Source organism: Planococcus citri, chromosome 2, assembly GCF_950023065.1.
Source record: "Planococcus citri chromosome 2, ihPlaCitr1.1, whole genome shotgun sequence".
NCBI lineage: Eukaryota > Metazoa > Arthropoda > Insecta > Hemiptera > Pseudococcidae > Planococcus > Planococcus citri.
In genome coordinates this window covers 52,319,132-52,339,283 of record NC_088678.1, presented here as the reverse complement: position 1 = coordinate 52,339,283, position 20,152 = coordinate 52,319,132, and the positions used below count along the sequence as shown (strand labels likewise).

The 20,152-nt window shown below is 38.7% G+C and overlaps 1 protein-coding gene across 2 annotated transcripts in view; it reads right to left on the bottom strand.

Moving 5' to 3' along the window:
- The window catches only part of LOC135836413 (solute carrier family 2, facilitated glucose transporter member 6-like), a 75,479-nt gene that overhangs the window by 36,801 nt on the left and 18,526 nt on the right, over nucleotides 1-20,152 (bottom strand). The window lies entirely within an intron of this gene.

Genomic DNA, 20,152 nt, shown 5'->3' with positions numbered 1-20,152 from the left:
GTTGCAAGCTCTACGTAGGGAAATCGCTCAGCTGCATACCGACAAAGAATTACAACAGGATCTGTCCGAAGACATGTACAAGAAAATGTCAGATTTCGAAGTACAATTGACTGATGCCAATAATATGATCGCGAGTTTGAAAGCTCAACTGGAAACTACCACAGCGAAATACGAAACGCTGCGTAAAGCCAAAATGTCATCGCTGTTTCCGAGCTCTACAGCAATCGCCAGTCAATTGAACCAGCAATCCGCGACCAGCTCGAACGCGACGACGCCAGCTCCGCTGCCAGCAGCTACGGCGACTTTACCGACGAATACGACTCCGGTTTCGACGACCACTGCACCTACCGCGGCGACAAACGAGCTCTGCCAGGGGTTTGTACCGTCACCGTTCCCGCCACCACCTCCGGTCAACAACGGTACACCAGAGGTCACGCCGAAAGTTCCGAAGCCGTCAAAAAACGCGGAAAGAGGTATCCCCGCACCCACGCCGGTGGGTGCAGGGATACCTCAAACAAACGCCGCTACCGCGAGCAACCTTACGCAAGGCCTCCACCGCCCGCCGCCCGGTTTCCCGATCATAACAGGCGCCGCAGCGAACGCCGCAACGAACGCTACGACGAACGCAGCGACGGACGCTACGACGAACGCTATGATAATAGGCGGTACGACGAATACGAGCACCATCACGACGAACGCCGCTACGACAACCGCCCCACGGACACTCGCTCACGTCGAGGACGGGGCCGACGGGGCGCTCATTAGTTTCAAAATCCCGTTCGTGCAACCAGGTACAGCGCCGACTGTACCGGATGCAAGTGCCCACTCGCCGATTTCATCTTACTGGGATTTACCGCAAAAGAAGGAAACAGACTACTGGGGAAGACCACTCGCTCAAAATGGCGAGCAGTCGAACCCCAGCGCGCCTGATACCGCCAACGCGCAGAATTCCGTTGATCCGAACGCGAATTTGAACGTAGCGAATCAAGCCGAAAGCGCTCAACCAACGGCGAACCAGTCTCCGGCGGTTGTACCGAAGAAGAAAAAGCGGGCAAAACCGGGAAAACAGTCCAATACGAAAGCAAATCGAGACACCTTCGATTCACGATACCCGGAGGTAACGCACGAAGTGTTAGCGCCATTCTACCCAACGAATGCTTACCCGCAACACTTTTCGGTCTGCGGTTTGAAAATCGGCGAAGCAAAACCCGTTATGGCTCTGTTCGCGTACAAATATTGGATTGTAGGCGACATCCATGCTCATGGTATCATGCATGCGATTACGGAAGGCAAACCATATCATGACAACATAGATAAACGCATGTATAAGCGTGACATGAAAATTTCGGAATTAATTGAATTAATCGTCGAATTAAAACAAATTCCGAAAAATCTCATGATATCCATTGGAACATATGACATCTTCGCATTTACGCCACCGAATACCTTCGACCTAAATTTCCGGAAACTCATCGAAGTTTTAGGAGATAAAAAAGTCGAACAGGTAATCATGTTGCCACCGAATGCGAGCGGCCGATTGCACAACAATATGTTCCGGCAAATAACCCAAACTTTTACGTACAACTGGGGAAACAAAAAATTCCAATATATGGTAGCGAGCCACATACTCAACGACTTGAACCTCGAATTGGCATCTGTGGACGAACTTGGCCCGAAATACACGAAAACTACATACCAAAAAGTAGCAAACTGTATCGCAGCCGTATTTATCCCGGAACCAGTCATCGAAAAAAGTGATCCAACCGTCGAGTCGAATAACGCTAACAGCGCCGCATCGTCACCTGCAACGCCGCCGACATCAAAAGCAAAGCTTGATACGAACGTCGATTTGCAACAAACCTCCGCACCAGCGATGCCGCAGTTCAATTTGCCGAAATCGTCGTTCCAGCAGAGCCCGAACAACATCATAACCGACACCCTGTCACCATCCTACGTAAACCCGCAGTTGCAACAGGCGACAGCGGATTACCTGGGGAATAAAGCAGTCGGTACGCCGCCATATCCCAAAGTGGATACACCGGCACCAGGATGTCACCCGCTAGATCCGCGCAAACCCAAGGTGAAATCAACAACTTCAACGAAAGTTGAGATTTCACCATACAGCGGCTTGCACCTAACAAATGTAGGCTTTTCCGACGATGAACAGAAACCGATTACTGATAAGGAGGTGATAGAACGCGCAAAAGTCCTCACTAAGATTCAGGCTGATGTAAAAGCTAGTAAAGCGAAAGAGCAGGAGCGACTAGCCGCCGATGCCAAATCACGTGAATCGCTAAAGGAAAAGATGGAGTGGAAGAAGGAAGCTGATAATGCTAAAGCCGGCATCTCTTCGTCGAAGGAGAAACCAGCTCGCAATGTTTCTGAAAAATCCGGGATTTCGTCGGATGATTCAAAAAACAAACTCACGCATAGCACGTCTAAAACTCCATCCCGCGCAGCCTCCAAATCAAGAGAACGCTCTCGTTCGGAGCACCGATCGTCGAATAAATCAAAAGATCGCAAGGTAAAGTCGGGAGATGAGTCGTCCGTACTCAACACCGGTCTTAAACCTAACCCGACTACCGATAAAGAGGACAAATACATCGGATATATGGTAAAAACTCCACCATCCGGAAATCCTCCGACCGAAACGGAGCGACGAATGTACGAGATATTCGGTAATACCGATGGCGTACCTGAGCCTACCAACTCAACAACCTCTGCATCTGCATCGGAAAGCGACACGACAAAAGTCGTCAAGTCAAAACCGCGCAAATCACGCAGCTCGGTGAAAGTTAAGCTCTCGCCGCCGCAAACGCTACTTACCTATATTCCGAGACAGCAGCGCGCAAAGCAGCAGCGAGTAAACGCAGCGCTTAAGCGCAACTTAGTTCTCAAAAAGGTATTCGGTAAACAGTCGCAACCGAAGGTGCAAACTGAAGCTGAACATCCTGCGACGGAAGGAACAGTCAGCACTCAGCCAAAGGTACTCGTGCCGAAGCTTGATTTAACAGAACCGACGCCGCATGAGAAACCAGTTAAAACGGTCGACTTAACCGAGTCAGCGGAATCCGATAAACCTCTCAAAACTATCGATCTCACCAATACGGTAGATCCTTCCGCCGAGGAGGAACTACCTCGAGGAGCGCAGTCAATCGAACAGCGCATTCTAACAAAGGTTGATACAGCGGTACAGGATACGACTCCAACTCTACATTCCGTCGAGAATGATGAGTTTACTACCATCCGACAAGTAGTAACCACCGTAGTTACTACTGAAGCGATTGAAACTACCGAGCCGGCTCATCTCGTTGGTACTTATGATCTGACTAATGAGAGTCCTCGCAACGACGAAGAATCTCAACAGCCAGTATCACCACGCACCGAAGCAGCGCTCCTCGACGAAGGAGTACAGCAAACGGGTGTACCGGCAATTGAACCTTCAAACGACGATGAAGGTGAAGACGACGAGGAGGATGAAGAAGACGAAGATCTTTAAACCAACTCGCGTTTTCTTTGTAAATAGTTAATAATTTTTTATCATTATCATTTCTCGTTCTCTTATATTTGCCAAAACGCACTGTCGTAGTAGTAATAAGCTATACTGTATGATTTTTTTGATATCAGAATACAAGATTTTGAATCAATGTTTCTTTTCATTTACTTTGTCGAAACTATTTTGATTACAGCAATGAATATTCAAGAACGCTGGTGTGCCTTCAATGATATTTATTATATACTGCGCTTTGTTGACAGATTAGTGCACGCATTCACAGTAACGTATGCCTTATCTGAAAAAACTAGATACATGAGTATTAAACGTCATAATCAAGATGACTGTTTCTATGTATCTACAACAACACGCTCAATCGAACTCGATAAAGAATATTTCATTTTATGGTTCGCACTGCTGTTACTCTACGCAGACTTAATTTGGCAAATTTACAACATTGAAAGCTCACAATCGTCGAATTGTTGAAACTTTCAATACATCAACTTTCGAACTTCTCTAACAGGAGTTGATCGAAAAATAGAATTATATCCCAATCGTCGAATTGGTGGTCTTTTCTCTATGTTACAAACTCGTCGTAGTTTGTTGAGTTTTTTACTGCCAATTCTAATACTTTATATTTTTTCAACAGTATCGAAAAAATGGTTTGCGTATCGAAAATGCCAGTAGGGCATTCGTTCCGAAAGCCGTCGTTGGACGTGTTACACGAGCCGGTCCGAGGCAACGAAGTTCCAGTCCGACCATGGCCAATTATTCCACCGTGGCACCCAGTGTTGAGACGTTTACTCGCACCGAACGATGACACCGTCGAGCGTCGTCAAAGGTTCCAGCCAAATATTCTCACTCACCGACCGCCAACTCCGGAAGCAACCGACATTATCACGGTAATGCCAAACGGCGAAGAGCGGCGATATTATGAGATCACCCGCAATGCCAACGACGAGCCGCAACTTCAACCAATCCTGGGACCGGCACATGCGACCGATCAGCGACAAATCGCCTGGACTCAGGTCCATCGACGACCAACGGTGCGTCCCCTCAACCGCTACGATTCCATCGTCGATGAGATACTCCAGTCGCGGTATGAGCCCGAGCCGAACACAGAATTCAATCGTCTACCGCTCAACGAAGCGCCGACGGCACATCCGTTCACGATCCAATTGGAACGAGTCACCGCGCCGCTTACTTACGTCGATGACATTCGAATTGCACCGCAATGACCAGTTTTTTCGATACTACCATTGTAAATTTTTCTTTGTAAATAATTTTTTTTTTGTTTTTTGCATTTTGTATTTTCTTTGTCAAACCTGCCTGCGTGCAGATATTTCAAAGTTTTTTCTTATTACTCTCATCATGGCTGTTTTATTATATCATGTTAGAATTACTTTTCTTTTGTTTTTGAATAACATACCTGCGTGTATGAATTCGCTAATTGTTTTCCTTTGTATTTACTTTTAGAAGATTTCAAACGTGATTGTCGTATCACCGTGATGATATTCTGTTCCTTTTGTTAGTATTAATGATTTTGTTATTTTTTGTACATATTTTTGTTCAGTTCCTTTTATTCCTTTTATTGTTTTTTGTAATTTGACCCAGTGATGTGTTTTGCCACTTTAAAATTATGTTCTAGTATTAATTTTGTTAATTTTTGAGTATTTGTACATAGTTCCTACTGTTCGTTACTACCTCGTCGAAGGTAGAAGCGACCTCATTAGTAATAGTATTATTTGTTTGATTGTTTGCACTTTCGAAGAGTTTTTTACTTTATATTTTCTCTTTTCTATTATGCAAACCCTTAATGCAATATCGCCGTATATTGCAATTCGTTAAGCGTGATGACAACTCGTTGAAGTTATCTCACGTCAGCACCAATCGCCGAATTGGTACTACATACCCGTGCAAACTCGAAGAATTGATTTGCTAGAATCGATTGTCACGCAGTCTGATATTTTACCACCTCAGGATAAGATGGCGCATGAATCGACAAACAGGTTGATACTGTAAGCCGCAAAGTCTCTTTGAACGACATATGCAACACAACAGGTGTAGCAAGTTTAAAGAGCACTCTTTTTGTCCTGGTTGACATAGGATGCGTCATCGAACGCAACCATTTATTTATTTATTTATTGGACCGCAGCCCTCAACAAGCAACAACGGGTCAGTTGAATGCGCATTATCCGACATTCAGGTTGGAAATGTAAGTCGCTCGCTCTCACAAGAACATTAAAATAAAAGGTACTCTGCCAAGGCACGAATCGGATACGCGATACCTATCGAGCCTCTCTCTTTCTAGAGTCTTAGATTGAGGCGAGCTCACGCTATCCGAACGTGACCTAAAATGAAGAATTATCACGCTTCCCGTCCAACCGAGACGGCGCGAGTTCCACTGGACAGAGTTCCGATGGCTCCGTGAATAATTCCAATTTCGTACGTAACGCAAGAACGTTACAAATGTTCAGAGAGCTAAATGAATTACCGCGATGGTATTCGGGATTACCGCGGTGTAGTCCCTTTAAAAGATAAACTAACTTTCCTCTCAAATAAAAACGATCAGTTGCAAAGCGCCTTCTCCGACACTCAGGTTGGAAATGTAAGACGCAAGTCTCCTAGAAGAACATTAATTTAATAGGTACTCTGCCCTGGTATCGCAGGATATAAAGAAGCGACGGATTCGCGTTGTTTTCCTCGTGTTTTGTTGATACCTAAAACGACAACAGGTGCTCTGCCTGGGTAATACCGAAGTGGCTGTTAAAATCCTGCACGATTTTTTCAGAAACTTTGGGCCATTACCAAAAAGACAACAGGTACTCTGCCTGGGTAAACACCCACTATTTTTTCAACGCTGGGTGTTATTACCAAAAAATGACAGACAGTATCTCCACGAGGTGATACAATGTTCAGGGAGCACAATTACCGCGATGGTAATTAGAACTACCGTGGTGTAGTTTTTACACGATAAACTGATCTAGTCTTCCGAGCTATAGGAAAACGATCAACGAATCGTATCCGAAAAGCTCATTTCGGCCTTGTCACCTTGCCCGTAATGACAACCAGTTGAAGTTAGCGCTTTAATCGACTATCTGGTCGGATTTTGTAAGCCGCTCGTAACACCTCCACTAGGAGCATATTAATAATTGGTTCTCTGCCACGGTACATCTACGCGCCAAGATGTTGAGAACTTGGGACATGTCTCCACCAAATCGCGAGATATTGGGGAGACTAGTGCTCAGGACTTCTTCACCGGCTGTGTAGATGATATTACCGAAAATAGACCGTAACACACCAGGTGTTATATTGGTATGCTCGGAGAGTTTATTTTTGCCATATTGGTATATGCAACTACCGTCGAGTAGATGCAAGGTATTATTCAAACTGGCTCACAATTACAGCAAGTTCAAAATTGGTAAATTAGTGGTCAAGGTTTACGAACCCTTTACACCCTGAAAAAAGGACATGCTATTAATTGGTACTCTGCCATGGAGGCATACCATGCCGACAACCTTGCGCAATGCAGCTTGTTCGAGAGCACGGTATTGCCATCTCCATTGCCAATGGAGAGAACCGCCTGCTAGGGCGATTGTTACCTTGATCATTGGCGATGTGATCCAAAAAATGAACTGTAACACACAAGGTGTTATAAGCGCATGTTCAAATCAGGTAGACCGCTGATCAGCAATCTTGGTCGTTGAACCAATTGAAACCCATACAAGGACATGCATTATTTTGGTCCTCTGCCACGGCTCACTTAGTCAGCAAGCGGATACCTGTAACGTTACTCGAAGAAACAGACTCGGACAGCAACGTTCACGGTTTCGCAGAAGACGAAGTGAAATCACCAAAAAAGATGGTGCTCTGCCCCGGTACAACCATCCAGTAGGCGAATGCCTGTGACTGAAATGGTGAAGTTACCGAAAATGACCACTCGCCCATTCGCTGGAATACACAACGTTGTATTTGCCTCAGCGACTTGGCGATTGGAATCGAAAAGTAACATAGAAGATGTTGCAAGTATGTCCGAATGGGATGCTGACACCTAGGGAATTGAGAGGAACTTGGTAGCATGGTTTACGAACCATTTTTAAGAGCCGCATAAGAACATATTAATAATTGGTACTCTGCCATGGTACGCACCCCGTATCTGGAAGAAATCAGGCATGGTCCTGGAGGATTCCGCGGGTGATGACGTTACCGAAAAGGACAGGTACGCTGCCTGATAATGCCATGACTTGCACGGAACCGGTTACGGGTTCCAGCATGAGATGTAGCGATGACTACCTTTCTGCAAGTCATGACACACACGAAACCGATGACACAGCTTCAATTAAAGAAGCCAGTTTCTTTTCGTAGTTGGTGTTGTTCGAGCTTTCGTGTTATCAAAAATGCCAATTTTAACACAATTAAAGTGTTATAATATGTTCAGACGGACAACGCTGCAAGAAGGATATACTATAATCACAGGTTTCCCAGCCTGCGAATCCTCTGCGAGAATTGCAGAAATCGCTGTGTCATTATTTTGCATATCGATAATCGCGATCCGGCAGGCACGTGCCATTTTTCGCATTATCAACCTCAAAAAATGACAGATTTCTTGCAGACGTCGCAGTGAGCGATTTCGAAAAATGGACGTAACATACAAGATGTTACATATATATATATCCAATGCAGCGAGGCTACCAAGCACAAAATTTGAAATTTGAATACCATTCTTTGATTATTACGCGGTACCACCTATACATGAACCTGTTGCTGGGCCTTGATGGTCGATTAATTTATTTTCTCTTGTCTAAGTTATTCTTTACCGTATGCCTCTGCCATTCTCATCGTAGAAACGCAGGGGGGCAGGGGGACAGCTCCGCTGCCACGTACATGCATAGTATATCATGTTTTTATCCGTGCTTTTCTCCGCTGGTTACGCCATCGAGCAAACCTCAGAGGGGCATATGTGATATACTACTATGCCGTACGTGGTATGTATAGGGCTCGCCCACATGGTAACACTGCGTTGCACTAAGGCAACACTGCGTTGTATTCTCGTCAGCTAGCCATACGAGCCAAGCGACGAGAGTACAGAAAGTCAGTAACTTGTCCGAGTCGACGCGGGTATGTTATTCACGGTTAATGGGTTAATGCAGCTCCGGCTGTTTGCATTTAATTATAAGTTTTTACTCTCGAGTGTTAAGTGTTATGTTTAGTGCTTTAGTTTTAATTAGTTATTAGTGAAACCATTTAATAGACGAGAAGGAGTGATGATCTACTCGTCGCCATTCTGGGTAAGTACTTGCACATGTCAGTGTGAATAAGTTAGGTCTCCTTGCCAGAGGAGATCACTTATCCAAACCTACACCAACGTGTGTATTTAATTATAAGAAAGTGTCATGTTAACGAGTATATTTGCATATAAGATACAAATGTACTAAACCTGTAACGTGTTGTTAATATTGCACACATTAAATATTATTCTTGTGTATAACTTGTTATTATTTATGGTGTGTATGATCATTTGTTAAGAGTGTAAAAGCAACCTTTTCCTACCCACGCCCTAGCCGAGCATGTGAGGTATTCTGGTGAGTATTTAGTAGAAATGCTCTAAGGGATATTTCTAGGAAACAACACATAGCAATCACAATTGATAAGTACATCTACTAATCATGCTTTAAGTCATTTTACCCTCTTACAGCTGTATGTAGAGTTGCTCACACTGAACCGGATCCGAGCTGGATGGGCCCAGACAGCAGTAAACCTTACTAGATGGGGCATTCAGGATGCTGTGAAGTGTCCGGATTGCGGACAAAGACAGACTGACGACCATCCTCCTTGTATGTGGCACAGGCACTGCATACACTAGAGAGGAGCTGTGGAGAGAAATGAACAATCGCACAGAAGGCCTGGTGCAGAGATGGAAGGGGAGAATTTAAAGAGATCCGAATGTCCCGGACATGAGAAGAAGAAGAAGAGGAGGCACTTTTGACATAAGCGAGAGAAAGTGTGCTCACTTTTTGGGCTCAAATTTTTCAAAAAAAATCCTCTAAAATTTCGCATTGTAAGATTGAGCAGCTACAACTCTGGAAATTTTTTTCCATTTCATATTTCAATTTTAATGCCAAATTTTCAGCACAAGTAAAAAAGAGTGAGTAAGGTTTTGGACTCAATTTTTTTCAGAAAAATGCTCCGGAATTCAAAAACGTGTAATTGGATAGCTTCAAGTCTCGTTATTTTCTTTCTGGGCCTTATTGAAACCGCCAAAGCGTTTTACGGACTATTTTCATTAAAAATGAGAAACCTCAATTTTTTTTTGGATGCAATTTTTTCCCCCTCCGAAAAAACATGCACTAGAATTTTGAAATGCGCAAATGTGTGATTGTCAGCTGCAGAACCCTACAAAAAAAATTTTAAGATGATGTTCTAATCACGAAGACGATTTGGGGACCACTTTCGACTTGAAAGCAAAAACGCGTGTTTTTCAAGCTCCAAATTAAAAAAAAAATCCAAAATGACAAAATGTGCGACTGAAGCAGTGAAACTGCTGCAACTCTGAAAATTTTTCATCTGTAGGTAGTGTAGGTACATATTCTCACTTCTACTTTTGTGCTTTAGAGGCCACTTTTATTATGAGATGTTTTTTTTTCAGATTATTCTGTCATACCTAGTATAAAGTCTTTGTTCGTGATCATGTTTCAAATTCAACTACATACAAACGAGGTTTTCTGGGATAACAACTGGGCAGCAATTTTTCTATCAATCTATGGAATTCTTGGACAATTTTTGAAAATCGAAAACCTTGTAAGATCTTCAATTTTCTGTTTTAAAGCAGTGGAAATTTGTTAGGGAGTCCACCTGTACATTATTCTCATGCTTTGGTAAAAAAAAAAAGAAGCAAAATTACCGACTGAGAAACCGAGAGAGATACCCTTCGTTGAATGTTTCGGTATGGCGAAGAGAAGTCTCACGTGTTTGTCACATTCGTTTTGTGAAAATTTGAACTCATTCCTACCACCAGTATGGTATCTTTTTTCATTTTATTTTATCGTGGTTTTTTAAAAAAGTAATTTACAAAGGTAGTTTTTTCTCACAGACCACAAATACCTTACACGCGGTGGAGATTTATTTTCATAACACGAAAACCTTCAACCCTATGTAGAAAGAGACTCGTCTCATCTCCCCTTCTCAGTTCTCGCAGTCATCATCTCATACTTAAACGTGTGTGGATTTCATGCACAATGACGACAACTGACGAGACTCGTTCGACGTGTTGGCGGTTTCAATATGTACGTAGAATTTTTATTGAATTAAATATTCGCGCAGCTAGCTGGGTATACAGAGGTACCATGGGCTCGACAAAAAGACTCTGACAAAAAGCTAACTTTGAAAGTTTCGTCAACTTTCTCTTTCAAAAGATACGTTCGTTCTGTGTAATTTTTTAATTCATCTTTTGTTCAGATTTTGCTACTGCGAATACCTATTCGTGATTTTAAAATCGACACGTGCGAGACTGTTGAAAAATTATACGTACTGTTCGCACGAGACCTTATATTATACCTACGTATAATGTTCTCGAGTATACCAACAAAAGGGATATAAAATTATGATTAAATCGTATAATTTCGACGGTTGAATAAAAAGTCGTCAAGTCGTCGACGTTTTAAAACGACTGATCCGCGAATAAGGATACGAGAAAAGCGTCGCGAAAAATAATTGCTATTTTATAACTAGGAAAATTACTGAAGTCTAAATGAAATCGTACCTAGATGTCGTCGTGGTAAAATTCGCGAAAATGAAGCTGAAAGCTTGAAAATACACACTACCTCGCTTTAGGCTTTAGACGTTTTTGAACGTTTCCAGATTTACTACTATACTAACTTGCGTGAAGCGTGGATGGCGTCGTACAACAAATACACACCCGCCGACAGTAAGTATATATTATTCGTAGATTGCGCGAAGAAACGTGATTTTAAATTCATCCGAATTTCACGCTTTGAAAAGCTTTCGGTTTGCTGAGCGTTGAGAGGCAGGTAGGTATGTATTGTTTGTAAAACATACGTAGGTATTACACCATGTTGTATACTTACAAGGGATGAAGATGAATTAAAACCGGAATTATTCCAAATTACGCGCCGAATTCGTATATTACACACAAAGCTACCTTTCTGCATCATAATCAACAAATATTATCCATTTTCGGAAATTATGTCGCGTTTTGTATTACTTATAGTCTGAGGCGAATCGCTTTGATCTTTTAGAATCTTATTGTGCTCGATTTAATCGTTCGAGATAAGAGAGAGAAAAAAAAACAAACGCGTGTTACATTGACAATCGAGTTTACCAACAGAAACTGTTTTTAAATTGTTTCGATGATGACGGTATTGAGACGGTTCAATGATTATTTAATCGATGCCCAGCACCTACACGAGATCAGTGACGTAGATGAGCATAATCGTTCGTAAATATGTACTCGATGATTTCTGGCATATGATTTTTTTCAATGAAAACATTCGTACCTAGCTACGTGACCTTCGTTAAATTAGATTGAGAAAAATTGCACTTTTTTGGCGAATACGTGTCCGGTTTCGATTAACGAGTCGCATCTGGATGGATATAGCATCTGCTCTACAATTAGACATCGTTTGCTGGTGTGAAGGATAAAAACAAATTGGATTATGGAAAAGTACGTTTAACGTAGGTAAGGTACCTATACCTATGCCACGATGTACTACGTGCAAGTACCTATTGCCTAAGTTAATTGTCAATGTTCATGAAGACAAATAGGTATGTAGGGTACAATAATGAGAAGGAAAGAAGTTTGGTATATAGAACCTTTTCATCGTGGGTACGACTTGATTTTCACCTAAAATCGATTTTTTGTGAGGAGAATAAATTTTGAAGAACTTCAAATTTTTTATTACAAAAAGTTGATTTAAAAAAAAACAACTAAAAATTCCTAGAAAAAAGGGACATAAAATTGTAGTATGTGTGTACAGCATAAAATTCCCGATGTGATCCATTTTTTCCTAGATTGTTTTGTTTTCAAGATCTATACTCGACTTGAATATTTGTAATGAAAGATTTGATATTTTTTACTGTCACATTTTATTGGGAGGGGGAGGAGGGGTTCTTATAGTGGCAGAATGGCTTATTTTTACCATGTGGAAAAAAATATGTACATTTTTTCAATTTTGTTCTTTTTAAAATTTTTGGGGAGGGAGAGTTTTATGATATCATATCTAAATAAAATATTTGCTTATTAAACAGTATGTTTCGAAAATGATAAGTAACGCAGTCAAACAAACTCAGTTTTTGAATAAATTTTTCGAAAAATTGCACTTTTAGTTTATGATTTTGTTGTGAGTATTCAATTTGTCCAGATTTATTGCACTAGTGCTGGAATGATTGTAATTTCTAAGCATTAAAACCACCTCGTAACCAATTTTTTCCAATATTTTTTGAGAATTCTCCGGAATGGGTGGAACTTGAATTTTACACTTCGATCGGAATCGACACTTTCACATACTTACATTACATACTTAGGTAAGTATTTTTTTAATAGCATTTAAAATGGGTTAAATTATTTCAATACATATTTTGATCTCACTTTTTTTTCAAAAAAATTCATTAAAATAGATAATTTCATTTGTCAACATTTGGTTCGACTGAAGAAATTTTTTATCAATTGGGCATAGAGGGTTCGTCATATACTATAGAAATGATTGTATCAAGTGCTAAACGAATCAATAAATTTCAATTTCATTTTTTTGCTAATCCATGATTATTTTGTCACATACAAAAAATTAGACCTACTTCATTTTTTCAGTCTCAAACTCCTTAAAACGTCAATCAACCGGGCCAAGCCTTGCATAATAAACTTTTAAAAAAGGTCAATCCTCTCGCCTGAGATTCATAATGGTTCATCTTGACTAAATAAATCAGACTGACTGACTAATTGACCATACTACAAGACTATTTTCATCTCACAAGAGAAATTTTTGAAGTGACACTCTCCTCTCTAATTGGAATGAAACCAAGATAGATCAAAAAAGCATGTTCTAAAACTTCCGTGACAAAATTTCAAATCTTGAAGTTCATTTTTGAACTTTTGACAAATTTTTGAAAATTTAAAAAACTCAAAACGGTTGTTTTAAGCATGATTTTACAACTTCTTCATGAAATACCTGGTGGCCAAAAAGTTAGTATTCCGATTTTCAATTTTTCCGTAGAATGCTTCGTTCCACCTCCAGATCGGTATTTATGAAACTCAGTTTGCAAATTTTTGGAATGAACTTTTGAAACACTTGCAAACTGAGTTTCATAAAAATCGATCTGGAGGCGGAACGAAGCATTCTACGGAAAAATGATAACGAGAAAAATTGTAGAGAATTAAATGTTCGATCTTTTTGATTTTTTTTACAAAAAACTAAAACTTTTTAAAATGTTAAAATCGGAATATCCAACTTTTCGGCCACCCAGTATATTTTTTTTGAGCAATGTAGATCAATAGAAACAATTTCTTGAATTATTCAACTCCCACACATCAACAAATGCTAGTTTTAGGCCATTCTGAAGCCTCCAGCGATTTTTCGAATTTTTCCAGAAATTTTAATAGATCACTCTGGAGGAGTCAAAAAAAACCTTTTTAACCATTTTTGGTAGTCACAGTAAAATTCTGGACGTGTATTTCAAAAGTAAATTTTTGACCAATTTTGTAAATTCCAGAAAAAAATGAAAAAATTAAATTTAACCGATCGTTTTTTTTCTCTCAGCAAAATATGGTTTAGCGTGTCTACACGACCACTCGACTCAGAAACAATTGCAATTTGTCCTTTTTGGAGCTGTCAGCGAGTTTTCAAATTTCTCCATCAATTTCAAATCGTTTTGGAGGAGAAAAATAACTTCTAAAATGGTCGAGAGGGTGCCCAATTATAGCCACATAATGTTACAGGTTATGAAGTTCATTTTTTGACCAATCCAATGCGACTTAAAATTTCTGGAAAAAATTGAAAAATTACTGGAGGTTTCAGAATGGCACAAAAGCTAGCACCTATGTAGTTATTAATGTGAGGGATTTGGATTGAAGAAATTATTCACATTGGTTCATTTTGCTCAAAAAATTTACTTTTTCATAAGAATTTTGAAAATTTAAAAAATTCGTCAAAAATCCAAAAATGAACTTTGGGACCTGAAATTTTTGTTAGGTACCTACATGGTTTTAGAACAATGCTCTTCAACCTGCCTGGCTTTGTTGAAATCGTTGAGGGGAAATTCAAAAAATGGTTCCCTTGCCAGAAAGCGAAAAGTTGAACATTCTTTTAGGGTCACGCTGTACTTAGGTCGGTACTGGGTTCCGGGTTCTTTTGAAAAACTTTATCCAGTGACTGATGAGGAAATCTTGCAAATTATACTGTACAATGTACTCCTTATTCTAAAGGAAATTTTCTCCTTCGCGTCGTTAAATTTACAAGTAAAAAGACTCGTAAACTGGAATAGTACAGCGACTCTGTCAATATATGTACTAGGTACCGTGCGGAATGTTTACCATTTAACGTGCGTATCGTACATATGCTGAAGAGTTCGTTATACACCGAAGTGTTTATCAGAGCACATATATGAAACATACTCGATAAGAATTCATTAATTGCATATACACACACATTTTGATACTCGAAACAATTCACATAGAAAAGCGCGGCGAGCTAGTACATGGCGGTTTTCTCAGCAAAAGTCGAAACTTTCTTCAAATCGAGTTGGAAGAAGTTTGCCAAAGTCTTTCTCTCTCTGTTTCGTCTGATTATAGGTAGGAAATGTCGATAACCTTTGAGCCAAATGTGAAGATAATGTCAATAAAATACTGATACCTACAATAATCCTCGAACCCATTCCTTTTGCTGAGGCGAAAACATAATTTCGGTACAAAGGTGTGTCGATTTTTCGCTCAAGGGGATGACACATTATACGTAGCATCTCATGTGAGAAATATGCAGCTTTCCTATACTTACTCGACTTTGTACACCGCTGTTCAGTGTAATACGTGAGTACTTTACCTAGTAAGTATTTATCGGGAAATTATAGAAGAAAATTGATCTTACATCGATATCGTATCAAACGTTTCGATTTATGAAATACTTACGCAGATGTTACCTAACTGCGTACATCTGTGAGGAATTTATCTGTTATCCTCGTCACGCTACTCTAAAGTTACGATAAAGATACTCTAAAATGGGAATTTCGATTGAAACGTGAAAATAATGAGATTTTCTTCGGGATTAACTTCACAAAGAACCGCATATATGCCTTTGTTTAGCCTTATATGAAATCATTCAAAAGAAAAAAAAACTTCCCGACGTATACGAGTACCTACGAGGCTTATGTACCTACTCGCGTATGCGGAAACATATCCTATGAAGAATTACCCCAACGAACCCCTTGAATTAGACACATTTGACCGATTCGAGCAAAAATCATTGTCTTTGTGTGTACTTTTAGTGTGTAGCCTGCTTTATAGTCTACAACATCGTATTTATAAATTAACCATATACCTTTCACATTGTACGATACTTTTGGGAAAATGATCCTCATAGATTTTCAAACTTGCTGATGCTAAATGTTTTCAAGCAAAACAGTTGGTCGAGCTTTCTTTCTCGAACGAAATCGTATAGGTACTTTGTATCTATTTACGATATTTACCTAGGAGGTAAAATTTTACCCGAACTTTTTGGTAACGTTTCACATTTTTTTGTTATAAATAAAAAGTTTTCCAGACGTTTTTATTGATTCGTAAATAAAAAATAAAAGATAGAGAACTTTTCAAACGTGTCGAATTCTAACGAGTTTATAATACCTACTATGGGATTATTTTTAGAAATCGCAGGTAGGTATATCTCTCTCTCTCTCTCTACGTCGTCGTGTACCACTGTACCTCTAACTATACTGATTGGAAACACTGTAATAGCATCGCTATGTGCTATTTATACTTTGATTTTAGGTATTTAGAACAAATTCATCTGTATGTCTGTATATTTGTCGTTTGTCTATTCTACGTCAATTTTATCGGAATGCAAGTGATTCGTAACTTGGTAGGTACATATTTGAATTACCTATAATGTTATTCTGGGTAAGATTAGGTGTAGGTGCAAGTATTTAGCGAATAAGAGTGAACTATGAAACGTGACGTTTTGGTTACCTATTTTTCTAAAAATCAGTGGGTATTTTTGTTTTACTTTTCTTCTGACTGTTCTTAGAACTTTTGTGGCAATTTTAATGATTCAGTATTACTCATTTAGATTAAAAATATCAACGTCGATTTGCGTACTAAGTACATTCTTATACATTTCAAATTTACCTAACCTTAATGTCAATTGATCGAATTCAAAATTGGCAGATAAGCATTCAGATTGAGAACGTCCTAGGTTTAATGAGATTGGAATTTTGAGTTATTAAATGTAGGAAATACCTTGTTCTACAGTATTATGGAAGTAAATTGTACCTGTTTGGATAAGTGGAATAAGAAAACATTACCTGGTAGAATAAAGACCGAGGGGGGGATCTTTCTTCTAAAATGTACACCTAAAATTAAACTGAAATGGAAAAATAGAGCTTTAAAGCTTCAACACAACTCATTTTTCTCAAAAAATTGAAAAAAATACACTATAGGTACTAAGGCAAGAAATTCAAGTTTAAGCATAATTGATCATTTTTACTGTTTTCTGTTTTGTTCTTTGGGAAATTTTCATTCGATCTTCAATTTTTTGAAATATAATAAAATGTCTATTTTCCACGAAAACAATATTAAAATTCGTTAAAATATCAACGTACAAAGCTGAACTTTGGTCTAATGTACTATTTTTGATCTCCTGAATCGATTCATGTAGTTTTGAGCCCTATGTAAAGCCTTCAGCAGGTTTTCAGATTTTTTAGTTTTGGAAAAATTGTCATAAAAAAAGCCAAAATGAAATTCAACATCATGTTTCCGCACGGTTTTTTCAGTACATTTTTTTCGGTTTTCAGAACCACTTTTTGAAATTCAGGACTTTGCAAAATCTATGAGACATTCCATGGCATGTAATTCAGGAAATAAGGTCACAATTTTGATTTTAAAATTAGATATAAAAATTATAAAATTGACTCAATAATGTACAAATCTTTGAATCGAAATGCAAGTCTTTTTAAAAATATTTTTCAGAATTTTTGCTGGAGTTCCCTCCCTCCTTCCTTAAAAATGTGCTTACTGAGTTGCAATATTTGAAACCTTTTTTTCGGGGGGGGAGAGGGGGAATTGAATTGAATTTTAATTGTGAATTTTTCTCCAGTTCGTGGTCTTGACTTACAAAGGAGGAAGGGGAAAAGTGCCCAATCTTCTATGGTTTTTTCATAACTGTCTGACGAGAAATTAAATAGAAGGGCTGCAATTCAGTTTTTTTTTTTTTTAACTAAAATTATGCGTTTTCAAAATTAAAAAGGTCACAGCTAGTTGAATCTTCCATGCTATTTACATCATTCGTTCGATTAAAAAATTCAGACCTCGATTTGAAAATGTACGTCAACTGGATGAAAAAAATCTTAGATTAAATCACACGATCATTTATCTTATTTTCATATCATTTGATAAAACTCTTCGAGAAATATAAATGTAGGTAATCGAATCTGTGCAATTCGCAAATTAACTATATCTGATGACATTGAGTAAGTACCTACATGCATATTATGTTGGTAATTAGGTACCAATGCTACATTATATCAAATTATATGAATTCACGTTTGAAACCTGCGTCTGGGCCATTTTTCATTCACTTAAATTTAAGTATATTGAATTTATCTGATTTTATGTGATTAGATTAAAAGCAATCGATGGTAATTTTTATTTTAATCTAAAGGTAGCATTATCTGAATATTTTCATTTTGAGGCAAAGAGTACCATAATGTAGAAGAATCTTTGAAAGTCCCAGTTTTGACCCTCTTTACAAAGGTAGCATTTTGAGATCATCAAATAATATATGAGGTTCAATTTTTCAAATGGTTCAATAATTTGTACCCACAAATGGTAAGAAAATGAAATCAGGAAGTAAGCCAGATTTTACTGGAGTTTTTCTTGAGCATTTGAATGATCTTCTTTCCAATAAGTGCAATTTTTTTTTAGCACATGGCGAACCTTAAAGTCTCAATGGTCACTTAAGCATGGAAAAGAAAGAATTAAAGGTCACCTCACAGGTTCAATTTTGTCTCACAAGTCAGCTCACTTCAGTTCTACAAAACAAACAAGTACTTTATTGTACCCCCCCCCCTCCTTCCCTCCTCCTTCCAAACAAAACCGTTAGTTACAGGTTTAATGATCAATTGTCAAACTTACAACTCCACTCATAATTTCTGTGACTTCTGTTCTGATCTACGAATAAAGATAATACATACCTATTCATTTTTTGGAATCCTTATTTTATAGCTTAAGTAACGGAAATTGAGAAGTCATAATCTTGAAATATTCAAAAATGAGTTTTCCAAAAGCTCTATAAACATGTGAACGCTCACAATTTTTTTTTCAGTCCTTCTAGACGTTTACAAATCAGAAAATTCTCATTCATTTGTACATATGTATACGTACTCATAATTGATGTACTTGTGACACCATTTTATATACTTTACACACGTTCAGGCACCAAAATTTACGTTGTGGCACCACCAAATGGTGCCACAACGTATTTTATTTAAAATCGTGTGGAATGTCATCAGGGCACTGCCAGGGGTCGTTAGGCAAATTTTTGTAATGGTGCCACAACGACATTTAAAAGTCCCTTTTAGTATACTGGTAAAATTATATAGTCAACAGACGTTGTGGCACCATTTTCAGGTCTCATTGGTTTTCGATGTATTCTTTTGTAAAAATTTGTTGTAAAATGTTTCGATTAGATGGCACTGTTGCTTATACCCTTAATCATTACTCTATACTCATATAATATAGAGGCACCAGTTGGTTTTTATTAATGAATAAACCGTTGCCAGAAAAACGCTCGCGTAAATGACCAAGTTTTCTTCACTTGCTACCTGGTGCCACAACGACGTTCAACTAAATGGTGCCATAACGTTACAAAAGTAGATATTGATACATATCTATGATCTTGGAGTTCTTAGTTCTGACAAATTGGAATTCTAATTCAAGATCGAAGATTCCAAATTTCATTTAGAATTCTGATTTAAATCCAAAATTAAAATCAGTTTTGAAATTAGATACCCATTGAAGGTTTAAAACGTACACAAGCAGTAAATTTTTTATATCAAAATCTCATGAATCAGTCTTTGAAAATATTCTGTTGATTTTAGCATGCTCATGTTCTTAGTTCAGAGATTGTTGATTTTTGGCATACAGGAGTCTCTCGATTATCCGACCTAATTGGGGGGGGGGGTAAGGTGGGTCGGATACCAAAAAAGTCGGATAATCCGACATGAAATTTTTTGCGTAAAAATGAAGTGCATAAGCTTGAGAAGGCAATTTGTCATCCAGAAAATCAAGTTTTGGCTCAAAATATGAACAATGAATTGAAAAAACCACGGACAAACAAAAATAATGTACTTTTGTACATGACTGAAAATTAAATACAGACTCAAATTATAATTTTTCTAGGTAAATTGAGTCGATTTCAAAGAAAATAATACTGTTAGAATACA